At 41.0% G+C, this 14252-nt stretch overlaps 1 protein-coding gene across 34 annotated transcripts in view; it reads left to right on the forward strand.

Annotated features, from left to right (window-relative positions):
• DTNA (dystrobrevin alpha) overlaps window positions 1–14252 on the forward strand; it is a 219254-nt gene that overhangs the window by 53992 nt on the left and 151010 nt on the right. The window lies entirely within an intron of this gene.

Below are 14252 nucleotides of genomic sequence, written 5' to 3' on the forward strand. Positions count from 1 at the left end.
ACAGCAGGCACATTTTGCACATTTCCTGCTCCTTCCACTGTCCACAGCAAGGAGCCTGTTGAATGCAGCACTTCTCTGGCTTTGTTGGTGTTCCTGGATTTCCAGGGCAGGGTGTAGGGGTAGTCCTACCTGTGTGTCCCGGGCTGTGGGGTGGCAGCTTGGCTCCCATAGCCCAGACATGGCTGGGCAGTCTCACCTGCAGATCTCTCCTAATGACAGAACAGCATTTCCTGGTGCAGGAGCTGTTCCTGCAGGCAGAGCCTTGCAGTTCACCCAGGGATTACAAGGCACATCAAATTTTACTACAGTTTTCATCCCCCTGAAGCCCTTCATATACACAAACAATTACACAGACTTCATAATGATTATGGCCTGTTAAACTGCTGTATAAATACTGGTACTACATTTTTTGAATTATTTTTTACCCTTTGTGTTAATTCAGTTCATGACCTTCACACTTCAGACTTTAAAATGCCACTGCATTCCATAGAAGACTAGATTGCTGTTGAGGGGAATGAAAATCGCTACCATTGCAAGGAGATAAAAAAGTTTTATTTCTTCAATCTGATACAGTTCATGTAATCATGGAAAGTAGGTGATGTCTGTGATGCCTGTCACTCCTTTGTACTGATGCTTTCAAAATATTTGGACACAAGTCATGGGGCTTTCTGTTCACCTGGGAATTAAGAAAGACATTCAGTCTGAATGTCCTTAGTTGCTGGGTTTTTTTGCATTAGGTTAGTATTTCTGCAAAGAGGCTGTACAGAAATCCCAGAGCAATTTAAACCTCCAAGATTTCTCCACTCTGTAGTTTATTTTGACAAAATAATAGCCATATACCTCTGTATTAATGGATTATTGTGATTCTTGGATATTGCATTCAGAACACTACATTTCAGTAAAATTGCTCAAAACCAAACTTTATATAGGTAAAATATATTACTTGCTGCATTCTTTTTATTCTGAACAAATGTATGACATCTAACTGTATCATTTTCTGGGAAAGAAGTCCCTTACTTTTAACACATTTTGTTCTGTGCTCTTTTTCTCCACTGTTTATGTCAGAATTAGTCTGTCCTTTTCATATTTTATTTTTATTTGATATTTGGAAGCAATAAGCTAACCTAAGTGTTCTATGTTCAGTCTGGATGAGTGACTAATTCCACAAACACTGCTGTTCACTGGCTGATCACTGCACTTGGCAATTTACTTTTACTGTCAAAAATGCTGAAGCCCTGCAGCTGAGCATTTTGGTTCCAAATGCAGGTGGCCAAGCTGAAAAACCTTTTTTTCCATAGTTGTTGGGCCTGTTAAGTGAGATCCAGGAGTCTCCACTGTGATTATATTGGACGTAGTAGAAATTCTGGAAAAGCTCTGAGGAATTTTGGTTGAATTCGGGGTGATCTGCTCTTAAGAGTTGTTCAATGTTCTACTTACTCCGTGCTTACAGAAAATATTTCCTTTTATTTCTGACAGCAAAGAAAAATTTCATTCCCAACCACTGCCTCAATGTTTTCCCTCACTAAACCAAAACAACAGGTGACTAGATCTGAAGTGTCATATCTGACATATTTGGCAGTTGTTTTCTGCTTTTTGATTGTGCTGGGATATGAACTTGAGGTCATCCCAGCTGCTGTGGCCACCTCTCTGCTCACTGAAATAAAGACTGTTTGGTTTAGTCATTACTGTTTGCTGAGGCTGCTTTTATACATGCATTTACACTGTTTAGAGGATCCCAAAATCTGCATGTAAAGGTCTGTGTTGGCATCTTTCAGTTAGAGCTTCCCCTGCCCATGGGAACCCAGGTTTGTGTATGTGTGTTTTTTGAAGCAAATGGTTGTGGGGATATGTGCAGTCTTATCTGCTCAGCCTTTTCATTTGAGTGGAGCCTTCCAGGATGAATTGACAGGATGAAGAATTCAGTCCATCCTGTTTAGAATTACATGTGTTTATTCAGTCCTTTGTTAAAGCTGGTGCTGTTATTCATGCACGACTTTTGCTTCCATGTAAGTTTTATTATTCTTTGATCTCCTGTAGCACCCAACAAACTTTTAAAAACCACTTACCCAGAAACTATTGTTTCACTGCAATTATAAAAGAGCATGTAATGAATCACAAATGAGAATATTACCCAACAAGATATTCCTAGAAACAGGAGAGCACTTACATGCAATACAATACATTAATCATTTATAAGGAATTCAGTTATTAAAATATTTTTTTTAATACTCAGGATGTGAGGATGTGAAAAACCTATTCACTGAGGATGTTTGTGGGCTTTTGAAACGTTCTTAAGCTTCCATCTTCACATTCATGTCACAGATTTGGAAAGTAAAAGCTCAAATATAGTCGTTCAGGTGACTCCAGGTTGGCTCTAGACTGTGAATACATACATTATATATATATATATTTATATATGGAAAGGGAAGGGAAGGGCAAGAAATCTTGTTCTGAATGTCTGTGTGAAAGTGTGGTGTCTCCACTCCTCATTCAAACATAGGACATGTGTCAGCCACCAGCAGCATGATCTCTGCTCTGTCCCTTCCCCAGGCTGGTGGGATGTGCTCCAATGCCAGTCACGAGCTGCAGAGCTCACTTAGCACCAGACTGTGCCCAGTGATAATGCACAGCATTTTAGCAAGTGCTGAAGCTGAAACCAACTCAGAGCTGCCTTGTACCTGCACAGCTCAAGGAGGAAGCAGAGAAACTGGGGTTTGTCAATCACGGCCCCTGGAGACATTCCTGGGATGGTGCACTTTTATGGTGAAACCAGTAGAGTGGTAGACCTTTCCAGCACAGGGTCTGATCTGACTCCTGCTTTTGGAGCAGAAATATTATCATGAAGAATTCTGTCACCACTGGGCAGAGATGCAGAACACACTTCCCTGGTCATCTCTGCCTCTGCACCTCTTCTTTGGAGGGGAAACAGCAAGGGAAAGGATCAGCTGCAGACTGTAATTGTTTTGAAGCAGCTCTCCACTGCATTGGTAGAATGAAGGTACAGTCTGGGTCATTTAATTTCCCATGTTGATATAGGCAACAAATCAGATAGATGTTAGGGAATTATTCATGATGTCTGATAACTCAGCTTTTAAATAAAGAGCAGGACTTTACAAATATTGCAGGATGTGGCAAAAGCAGCAAGAGAGAACAGATTAAACACTTCTTAACTGTCTTCTTTTTTAAGTGCTAAAGTTTGGGCAAAAGAAGCTGCCATTTTTCTAGAAAGAAAACTGTGTAACAGCTAAGTTGGTTCCAACCTAAATCCATTCTACTTGTCATGTTGGAAAATGCTGCAGTTGTAATTCCTGTAGCAGTATTTAGAATTACAAGCCTATTTAAATGAGTTTTGGCTAAAACTATCATCAGTGGGATGATACAGTGAGAGCTTTACAATTTAAACCAAATTTCTTTTGGCTGTGATGCCATCTTCAGCCCCACTGTGGTGAGTACTCCACATGGCTCATGCTCTGTGCTTTCAGTTCATTCTGTAGTGATTCTTCAATTTCTCCCATTTTCATAGAACCTCTGTTGACTGAAGTGCTGTAGGTATGTGCCTTTCACAGACTCTCTGCTTGGGGAGTGATGAGAGAAAGGCATTCCCTCTTGTTTTCACCTGGCCAGCTGCATTCTTGAATAAACTGGATGATGTGGTTGTGGGGCAGGGAGGGAAGATGGTCTTTGACAAAGATCAGAATGAAGGTATTCCAAGATGACTTTGTGGTTTAGCTTTCCTCATGGGATCAAATCCCAAAAGAGATCACACACTGTCTGTGTGTTAGGAAAGAAACCCCACCCTCTTCTTCTGACAGCTACTGCCCTCTGCCCTAGTGGCTTTTTGGAAAGCACACCTGATCATTAATAAACTCATTCCTTTTTCACTCGTAAATAACCCTGTTTATGCTCTAGAAATATTGGTGGTAGGAGGCAGTGCATTACATACATAAACTTTCCATGGCTTTAAATGCAATGTGACCCTTTATGGGTTTTTTCAGAGATGTTGAGCATCTCTAATTCTGAAGGCCATGGAAAAAATCTACATGGCAGTCACACATCACTCTCTTTACCAGGTATCTCCTGTTCTATTTTCAATGCTAGATCTTAGTACCCACAATTCAACTTTTTATTGAAGGTGAATTCCTTATCTTCTGTCTCCTATTTATCAAATCTTGTGATTGTAATTTATCCTTGTTTTATGCCGTCGTATGCATGATCCAGAACAACAGTTCTTTTGACCCTATAAAAAAATTGATGGGTAGAATGGCTCAAAAATAATCTGCACTGGAAATCTTATTAAAAGTAAAATTCAACTAGCTATTAAAAAATTGACAGTCCGATTCATTCACCTGTCCAGGGCAGAATGGAAGGTCGACTAAAATTTGAACCCTTGGTAAGGAAGTGTCACTTCATATTAGTGTAACAGGCAATCCAAAGATAGGAACACACATTACTGAAGGTAAGAAGTGCAAAAACCCACTTACAGATGTAAAAGCAACATCCTGTATAAGTATTATTATTGAGTAGAACATGTGTATTGTAATCTCTCAAATGACACCTTTATCTGACCATAATTCATCATGAAGCAGAGTTTCTGGTGTGTCAGGAGTTCTCTTGACCTGATGCAAGAACTTTACAACGTAACTTTATGACCTCAGGAAATTAAATAGGTTATCACAATCCTAAATCTAGTCTTTCCCAGCCTGAAGATACCAAATTCCTGTTATACCCACTATTATTACACAATGGAAACTTAAATATTCTAAAAGTTTGTCTTTTTGTCATAGCTCACACAGACAATTGCGCTGAAATGTCTTAACATATTGCAACCTACTTGTTGGTTGGTTTTTATTTTCAAGTTAGCAGAAACTAAGTCAAGCTCTTAAATCTTCACCAGTTGTCACTTCATTGGAGTTGTTTTAAGAACTGTAAACAGTACATTCAGAAATTAGCTCCTGGGTGGGATCTTTTGTGTCTTATGTGTGTCACTGCAGAAGCATTTTAGGAGTGAGTTAGGAAAGGAGACTTCAATGCAGAGAGCTCTTTGTAGTCACATGGATAGATGGGAGGTACAGTCCTGACCACACTGTCACATGGCTCTGGAAACACTCATTTTCTGCCTCAGAAGGAGGAACTATTTTGTTCCTCTTTCTCCAGAGGTTGGTTTGTGTGAAACCCACTCAAGTTTTCCTTACAGCAAGCTGATAGCATTGCCTGTTGCTTGTCCAGGGATCCTGTTTCTTGCAGCTAATCTGAATATGCATCTCAGGTTTCTTCTCAATCTGCTGAAATACGGCTGGGATAATTTTATCTCGACAGCCTGTACGGCTCCAGTCGTATTTGAGCGTCAGTCTGACTGCCTGTGGGTTTCAGGCACATGACCTTGGGAGAGGTGCAGACTATTCATGCTGTGAGAGCCTTCTCTGCTGGGGCAATGTGCATGTGTCTGGTATAGCCTTGTAATGCCATGGCAGACACAGGAAACTGGTCTTCAGTGTCTCTCACTGGCCAGGCTGGCCACAGAACAGTTTTACTGGGCCTGTCCAGGTTCAGCTGGCAGCTCTGCCTGCTCTCTGCTTCCCTCCTGGTTTTGTTTTACTGCCTCTTTTCAGCTCAGTGGAGGCTAGTTGATAGTGTAGTCTGCGATAAATAAAATATGTAAATTCCTGACTGTAATAGATTGGTAGCATCACCAATTAGAAAAGTTCCCATTATAGTACCTTATAGTTTTTCAGAGTATTTGTAAAACTTTTAATGTCTAAGCTGAAATTTTTCTAGCCAGCTGTTTTTCTCAGCCTGAGTATTTTTGGAATATTTTAGCAAAAGTGATTCAGTAGGACTGAGAACAAGACTGGCATAAAAATAAGCCGTGTTTCTTCACATTTAAAGAAAAACTTGGGTTATTTTCTTTGGTGTGCTTTAGTGTTCTTGTAGAGTGGAACAAGGATGTAAACTTCAGTAGAGCACATGACCTTTGCATGAGCCGTACTTCTCATATTTGTCCCTGTGGAAATCTGCCCATTTGGCCTATACAGTAGCCCTCAGGGGTAAATAAATCCAGAGCAGCTTATCCATGTTAAGAACCTGCTGCAGATGAAGATCCTTGATGGAACCAGTCTCTCTACGGGTGCTGGGGAGTCTCCAGGTATGCTCATGGCACCCAAATTGTTCCTCAGTCCTTGAGCACTTGTCAAGATTTCTGCTGTTTTTGTCTTCATGGAGATTCAGGCGCACAAATGTGTACTGAGAAGTCAAATGTTGTACCCATAAGTCTTGCACACACTGAGGGCAGAGCTGCAGCTTTACATGCAGCCTGAACTTGACATGTGCTGTCTCCTAAACGCTGGGGCTGCTAAAGCAAACAGCATTCTTGTTCCTGAATTCCTCAGGAATAATTCTGCGTATAGTATGGTATTGTCCTTGCTTTGTGGAGTAAAGGGGACAGAACCTCCAGTTTCTCTGTAGATATTGCACTGCTTACCATTCAAAACCACCTTGGTTGAGGATCCTGAAGCACACTGGGCTTTCTCATCTTTCTCACATGAAGTATGCATGACATCTCTGCTTCTGGGGGCGGGAGCAGAACTCGGCTTGTTCTTGGACAGCACTGTCTCAGGGGAAAGAAAGTGGCTCACATTCTAAGTTCATTTCCATTATAGTTTATGAAGCACTGCTTTTAAAAACTCCAGGGTTTTACCATGCTTCCAGCCCTTAGCTGAACAGATGTCAGAAAAAGACAAACAGAAGGAAGATAAATATGTGAACATTTCAAAACTTCTGTTATGGCGCATTGGCCAGTACTGAGTAGAAAATAATCCTGCTGTCATTAGTGTGTTTGATGTTAGGATTACACCTCTGCAGTTTTTGCTGTTGCTGTTCTCTTTTAGCAATCTCCTTTTTCTTCAGAGAAAGCTTTTTGATTCAATGTCTGTTTTGTTCAGTGTGGTCAGATGAATGTTTTTTCCTACTTAGTAAATGCCCCATGCTTACTGTATTTTATTCACATGAGTAGATTTGCTTGAGATCAATGTGACTGTTGTCTGGTGGAGTTAGCAAAGAGTTAATTTTTTTTTACCAAGCTGCATAATACTTCTGGATACATTTCTCTATTGATCCCCCAATCCTCTTAGGTCTGCCTAAATAAGTTCTTTATGATGGAAAATAACTTTGCAATTTATAATGCTGTGAGATCACTTTCCTCTCAAAGGATCATCTTTATATAGTCCTTCTTGCTTTTCGACTCACTGCTCCTGCTCCAGTTTCCTCTGTGGTAGTAATGGTTTAAGGATAAATAATAATCAAAGTTTGCAAGAAGTCATGTTTTTTACAAACTTAACTTGTACCTGATGAAAACATGAACAAAATTCTGGCAAGTGGGAGTCATAGTATCCTAAAGAGATGTATAAATCAACAGGTCCTCCCCTCAGTTATCTGTAATAACAAGGCTTTGGGATTTTTTTGTGATCTCCTTCATGAGACTTTCTGTTTGCTTGTCACTCATTTCACTTCACTGGACCCCATATTTTTTGAATGCTCGATGAGCAATGTCCAGGCCAAGGCATAAAGAGCATGGAGAGTGTATGAGTGTATCTCAGTGACTCCACTCTACAAACAGTTTCCAAAGTTATAAAATAATTCATCAACTGAACAACTAAAAATGCCATAGTTAAGTGGCTCATTAAAGAGCCTTTTATTAATGTGAGGCAGATTTTCCCAGTACATGTTTGCAAACAAGTAAAAAGAAGACATCCTACATCTCAGCAATTTATTCCAGACAAAGGTTGCTTTCCTGATGTCTTCAGGGAAACCATCAGTTTTGCATACTCTAATTTGTGTGCTGACCCACAGGCCTGGGCATAGCAATGTATTAAGGGGTTCAGAAAGCTGTACTGAACTCAGTCATTATTTCAATTTAAACCCTACCTGAATAAACGGATTACCAGCTGCTTAGACAAAAATATTTCAATTAAGACATGAGAGTACCTAGTATATTCCATGGCTGAACATATTTCCCACGTAATAACGCAAGAAAATTGCTAACTTCATGTTACAGAAAGGAAGGGTGCTGAACAACAGATACGAGCAACTGTGAGTTTCTATTGCTGCTGCAAGTGTGTACAGAAATAACTGCTGTGCAGGCCAGGCTGGGTGCCAGAGCCATTTCTGTGCTGGTGTGGTGCTGAGGTGCCAGCACTTACCCGAGACTGACACAGCTGTTGGTACAGCAGAGACGCAGCGTTCGCTTTGGTGTCTGAAATACAGTGCAGTGTACAGGTGTCTCCTGACAAAAGGAGCAGCAGAGGTACAAATCCTCCTGTCTGTGAGGAGGAGTGGCAGCTGGCTGGATTTTTCTGTTGGTGTCTGCTGCATCCCACTGACCAGAGCCTCACCAGCATTTTGTTGGGGCGAGTCCAGAGGAGGGTCGCAAAGTTGAGGGGACTGCAGCACGTCCCATGTGGAGACAGGCTGACAAATTTGGGACTGTTCAGCCTGGAAGAGATGGAGACCTCACAGCAGCCTTCCAGTACCTGAAGGGACCTACAAAGAAGCTGGAGAGGGACTCTTCATCAGGAACTGCAGTGACAGGAAAGGAGCAACGGGTACAAACTGAAAGAGGGAAAATTTAAGTTAGATATATGGAAGAAATATATAGATGGTGAAGCACTGGATCAGGTTGTCCAGAGGGGCTGTGAATCCCATCCCTGTAAGTGTTCCAGGCCAGGTTGGATTGGGCTCTGAGGAACCTGGTGTCCCTGCCCTTGGTAGAGGAGTTGGTACTAGATGGTCTTTAATGTCCCTTCCAACCCAACCATTCTATGATTCTATTCAGGTTTCTGTCTACAAATGGGTTCAGAGAAAAAGGCTTAAAAGAAAGAGAAAAAAAATCTTTGGTCAAAAAATATTTAAAATCTTGGCTGTGCAACTGAAAGTAAAACTCTGTGACAGTTACTCTCCAATCATATTAATCAAGTGGCCTTTAAACAACAAAACCATTCAGATTCTCAGCTGGGAAGTGGAGTTGGGATGTCAGCTCAAGTAGATTCACTCTACTGACAGTAAGCATAACTTTGGAGATGAAACTTTGCCTCTGGCACTAAAACTCCCACTCCATGATAAAGTGATAAAGTATATAATTCTCACGATATGTGATACCATGAGATGTGCTTCTCATCCCAGGAATTTGCACCTTACACAGCAGAGCAGAAAAAACAATGTAGGCACTCCGTGAAGAAATGGAATGCAGCTCATTCATAAGAAATGCCATGACATATGTCATCAGTTAATAGGCAGCACAGCATATACCAAAACTACTTTGAAAAATACTGTGTTATTTGAGGTTTTTCTTTTTTGCTAAAAGGTACTTTCAATCTTACACTCGGGAGTAGCATCCTTGTTTTCATACTCTTCTAGGATGTGTCCTACCTTATTACCACCTCTTTTCATTTGATAACCTCTATTTGGAATTAAGGATATTCAAATGTAAAATACCCATTCTTAGAGAAACTATTAAAACTGAAGTTTACCTTTTATGAGGCAAAGCGTGAGTTCTGTTTATGCATTGCTTTGGCTTGCCAAACAGTTTTATTTGTATATATCCCAAAGCATGGCAATTTCTTGGACAGGGGTGATTTCTGTCTTTGTTTCTTGCTCTAAGTGTATGGTCAGTGCTAGAGGAGAAGGCCAGAGTTTGCCCTAATTGGGTCAGATTCTGGCTTCTGAGAGCACCTTAGTATTTAGCTCATTAAAAAAAATAGCATAGTATAAAGGATATAATCTCTGTAAAAGTAGTTTTAGGTCTGAGCAACCTGTCAGGATTCTTACTTATGGCTATGGAGGACTGGTATTAGAGACTACAAGGAAAGCTGCAATTCTTTCAGATAAATCAACTGATCTGATTACCATTATTATTAATACTTGAGAGGGAAAAAGCTGATTGGAAATTAGCTTTTTTAACCAACGTGTCATTTTTACATCATTTTGGAAAGAGCTCTGGCATCCAGATTCATGTATCTAGCTGAAGAGGTGGAGACCTCAACATACCAAATAACTCACTGACTGACACTGTTGTAGTAAACACACCAGAGGTTTGCCTCTGGCACCAGAACAAACTGGGATGGCACAGCACGTGTTCATACCACTGAACTCAGTCTCTGAACTGAGTGCCACAAGCAAAGAAACTACTGGCAATGTCTCTGGACTCTGCAAACTGCCAAACTCTGCCCATGAGCCCACTGGAGGAAGGGCTGTTTATGCCCAAAACTGTGCCAGGAATGCTGTGGTGTTGTAGCAGCGTAGGCAACAGCTCCAGCTCTCAGGAGCACGTCCTTGCCCAGTGTCACTTACTAATATAGACATATTCTTATCAGGGAGATGGGACCAAATAAAGAAAAAGTTGTGGTTTGGTTGCTGTCACTCTCCCCACTGTGTTGCAAGACGTGGTTCTGAACCCTGTTGAATGCTGTAATAGGTTATTGAATAACTCTGGCAACCTGCCCCCCTGTCATCTCCAGAGTTAAGCTGGAACAAATCTGCCCTGGGAAAAGCCAGAGCCCACCTTGACTGTTTTCTTCTGCTGGGCAGGGTCTTGCTGTCAGTGGGGTTTTTCAAGACACATTATATATTTGTTTTCAAAAGCCATGAAAATATTTGTTGGGAAATCTTGACATTGAATGCAAAAAAAGTTTGACTCCTGGGCCCAGTACTTGGTGTGCTGAGGTAAATCACTGAAGCCCTAATTTCTGGCATTAATTGTTTTTTCCCTATAGTCCTCTATATCTGGCATTCTGTTTTCTCTGTGTACAAAGAAGTATTTTTATTGGTACCTTTTATTGGTACCTCAATATACATAACATGGTGATACTACTGTGGATTGGGTAACAACATGTAGCACTGTTATCCTGGAGTTGCCAGATATTACTGATGCATGTGTGCAAACAGCTAAACAATCCAAATGGGAACAAATTTGGTTTTGGAAGGAGACTGAGCTTCCAGATCTTGTCAGCATGGGTTCCAGTAGATCCAGTAGATCAAATTGTGTCAGGATGGGCTTGTATGTAGATGTGAGAGAAATCATTCAGGAGGTAGACTGAAGGACTAGCACTGCACAGCTTTCATTCATTTTCAGAGGAGTTTTCCTGAGTCATGGCTGTGAAGGAAGCTTTTGTTCATGTGCATGATACTAAGCAGACAATTAATTCCACACAGACTCTTAAAATTAAGTGTCCAAAGTTTGTATCCGTTTCTAACTGTAATGTGAAGATCTGTTTTCTGGTTGCCCAAATTGGTGCTTTCAAATACCATAATAATGGGCACTGTGGAAAAGCTTACATGGAATAGAACTGCCCACCCTCTTTGCACCTGTTTCACTGATGGTCACAGGGGTGGAGCACCTCTCATATGAAGACAGCCTGGGAGGGTTGGTGTTGTTCAGCCCAGAGGAAGTTCCAGGGAGACCTTGGAGCAGCCTTCTGGTACCTAAAGGGGAGCTGCAAGCGAGTCCTCGACAGTGAGACTTTTTACAAGGGCATGTAATCATAGGACAAGGGGGAATGGCTTTAAATTGAAGGAGTGTGGGTTTAGATTAGATATTAGGAAGAAATTTTTTACTATAAGGGTGGTGAAACACTGGAACAGGTTTCCCAGAGAAGCTGTGGATGCCCCATGCCTGGCAGTGTTCATGTCCAGGTTGGAAAGGGCTGTGAGTAGCCTGCTCTGGTGGAAGCTGTCCCTGCCCATGCCCTGGGGGGGTTGAACTACATGATCTTTAAGGCCTTTTCCAACACAAGCCATTCCCTAGTTCTGTGTTACCCACAATATCCAAAGGCTTAAGGAAAGAAAAATTCACTGCTGCATAGGCCAGCTAAAACTGCTGAGCACTCTGCAGTTTAATCATAACAATAAACATAGTGACATTTTTAGGGGGGTAGATTTATTTCTTTTCTTAGAAATAAATTCTGTGCTGAGTAAGCAGGCTACTTCTGTAGTTTCCTTGGCATAAATCAAAAACTTGATTTGACATATATATGAGATTCATGGTTTGGGGTAAAGTTTCTAGTTTAATTTGCGAATATTTCCTTTTCCTTGGGCACAGGAGTCCTTCTGCTCATCCTCTTTCTGTCTGGTGATATGGGAGCTTTGGTTTCCAGTTCAGTGTTCACAGTTTCATGTTTGTATAGTTAACATGCCCATGGTGTGATCAAGTAACTTTTTGGATGATGGTGATTCTGCATGTAATTTGCCATCATTGGGCAAATTGAGACTTCTAAAGGCTCAGGCAGAGTAGAACTGTTGTATCCAGCCCAGGACTTGATCCACAGCCTAATATGGATGTAGAATGTCTCTGGCCTCAGCCTCTCTGAGCACTTTCAGAGCCTGCCAGGAGCTCACTTTGGCCTGTTTGCACGATGAATTCATCCTAAGCAGTAAACAAAATGTCGTTAATGCTCTAAATAGACTGCCCTGTTTCCTGGGTTCTCTGTGGTTCAGCTGTTATTTAACTTCAACAACACAATTTATTTCAAAATCAGAAAATTAGGTTTTTGTTGCTTCTGTGCAGGGACATGTAGCTGAACTGTGGCACTGTGAAACATCTGTTTTGCTTAAGAACTAAACTTCGAAGAGCATTTTAGTTCTTTCTCAGTGTTAGTATTGTTCCTGCTTTTAAAATTTACCCTGAGAATGATGCTGTAAGTGTAGTACTATCATGCTGGAAAGGACTGAGGAGTTCCTGGGTAGGGCATCAGTAGTCCTGGGCAAGCAGCTCTGAGTGGCCCTGTTTGAGCAGGGGGTGGGAGCAGATGACCTCCAGAGGTCCCTTCCAGCCACATTCTGCAGGTCTGTGACACTGATCAGTTGCTGCCTCCACAAGATATCTCCTTTTCCTGTGAGAGCAGCCACCTGAGCATGGATGTTAACCACCTGCCTAATTTTTCCATTGTTTCCATAGTTGATGGAAAGAAGATTATAAGTCAAAATCTCTCTCTGGTGGCACTGTCTCCAAAGAAAACCTTGGATCTGCATTCTCTGACCATGTGTGGCCATATGGCTCAGCTGGTAGTGGGGGATCTGGACATTGCACAACAGCCCACCTCAGTGGTTTAAAAAAGTAATAATGACTGTAGGAGAAGTCCTGGATCCTGGGATGTAAACCAGTGTGTTCCAATATAGTCCAAAAAGAAGAAAAAAGGCATTCCCCTCTGGAATGTTATTTCTGGTCCTTGTTTGTTTGTGTTAAGTGGAAGGTCTAGAGGGAAGAGACTTGTTTCTCCATTTTACCCAATGCCCTTGAATGGGAGAGATTCTCTTGCTAAGTTTTGCCTCTGCCAGCTACAGCTGGTAATCAGTTCACCAGATCTTCCCACTTGAGCTCCATTGTATTGCCTTTTTTTTTTTTTTTGGAGGTCTGAATTACCTTCAGGGAATTGCTGGACCTTACCAAATAGTAAGAAACTCTCACAATTTCATGTGGCTGATCTCTGACACTGTTAATTGTGTGCTTTAAGTGTTGTAGTAGCTTTCCTTGTTACAGAATTAGTGACTGCCAAGCCCTGTTGGTGTCCTGAGCATTTCATTTGTAATAGCTCTGAAGCCATTACCCAATCCACTTAATTGCTATTAAGGCCAAATGCAAGAGGGGATACATCCAACCATCACCACTACTCAGAGAGTGAGAGTTCAGACTGGAAAAATCTATGTATATTGTTATTATTAAGATGGAAATTGGGTTGTTTCTGCTGCTATCCTCACCAGATTTATCCAAGTTACTATTTAGAAGATGGGTAATGTAAGGGGCAGGGAGGTGGTATATGAAACTCCATCTTCTTTAGAAAAGAGTTAATTAACTCTTGAAGAATAAATTATTTGGTACTGCATTTGGTTTTCAATTGTTTTTGAAACTTAATGGATCTTAGATAGATCTAACTAAATCTTAGACTATTTCTCCCATCACTTCATTCTCTCCTGGTGTAGCTCTAGCCCCAGACTAGATACCACTGTACAACATTCCTAGCAGATAAATACTTTGGAGAGACACCTAGCTTACTGTGAAGAGTGTGAGACACTCCTGAAAACTAGCAAAAAAGAAAGTATTTTTAAAAAATATTTTAAAGGTATTAAAATGTGTTCATCTGTGTAGTTCTTAAAAATGGCAAAATAGTTCTTGATTTTATCCAACCATTACTGAATTATTCTGTAGCAAGAGGGGTACCCTTAAAGTTACAGGTATTTTTCCTTTGTTCTCACCAAGAATCTTGTAA

The sequence above is a fragment of the Erithacus rubecula genome (genome assembly GCF_903797595.1).
Source record: "Erithacus rubecula genome assembly, chromosome: 3".
Classification (NCBI taxonomy): domain Eukaryota; kingdom Metazoa; phylum Chordata; class Aves; order Passeriformes; family Muscicapidae; genus Erithacus; species Erithacus rubecula.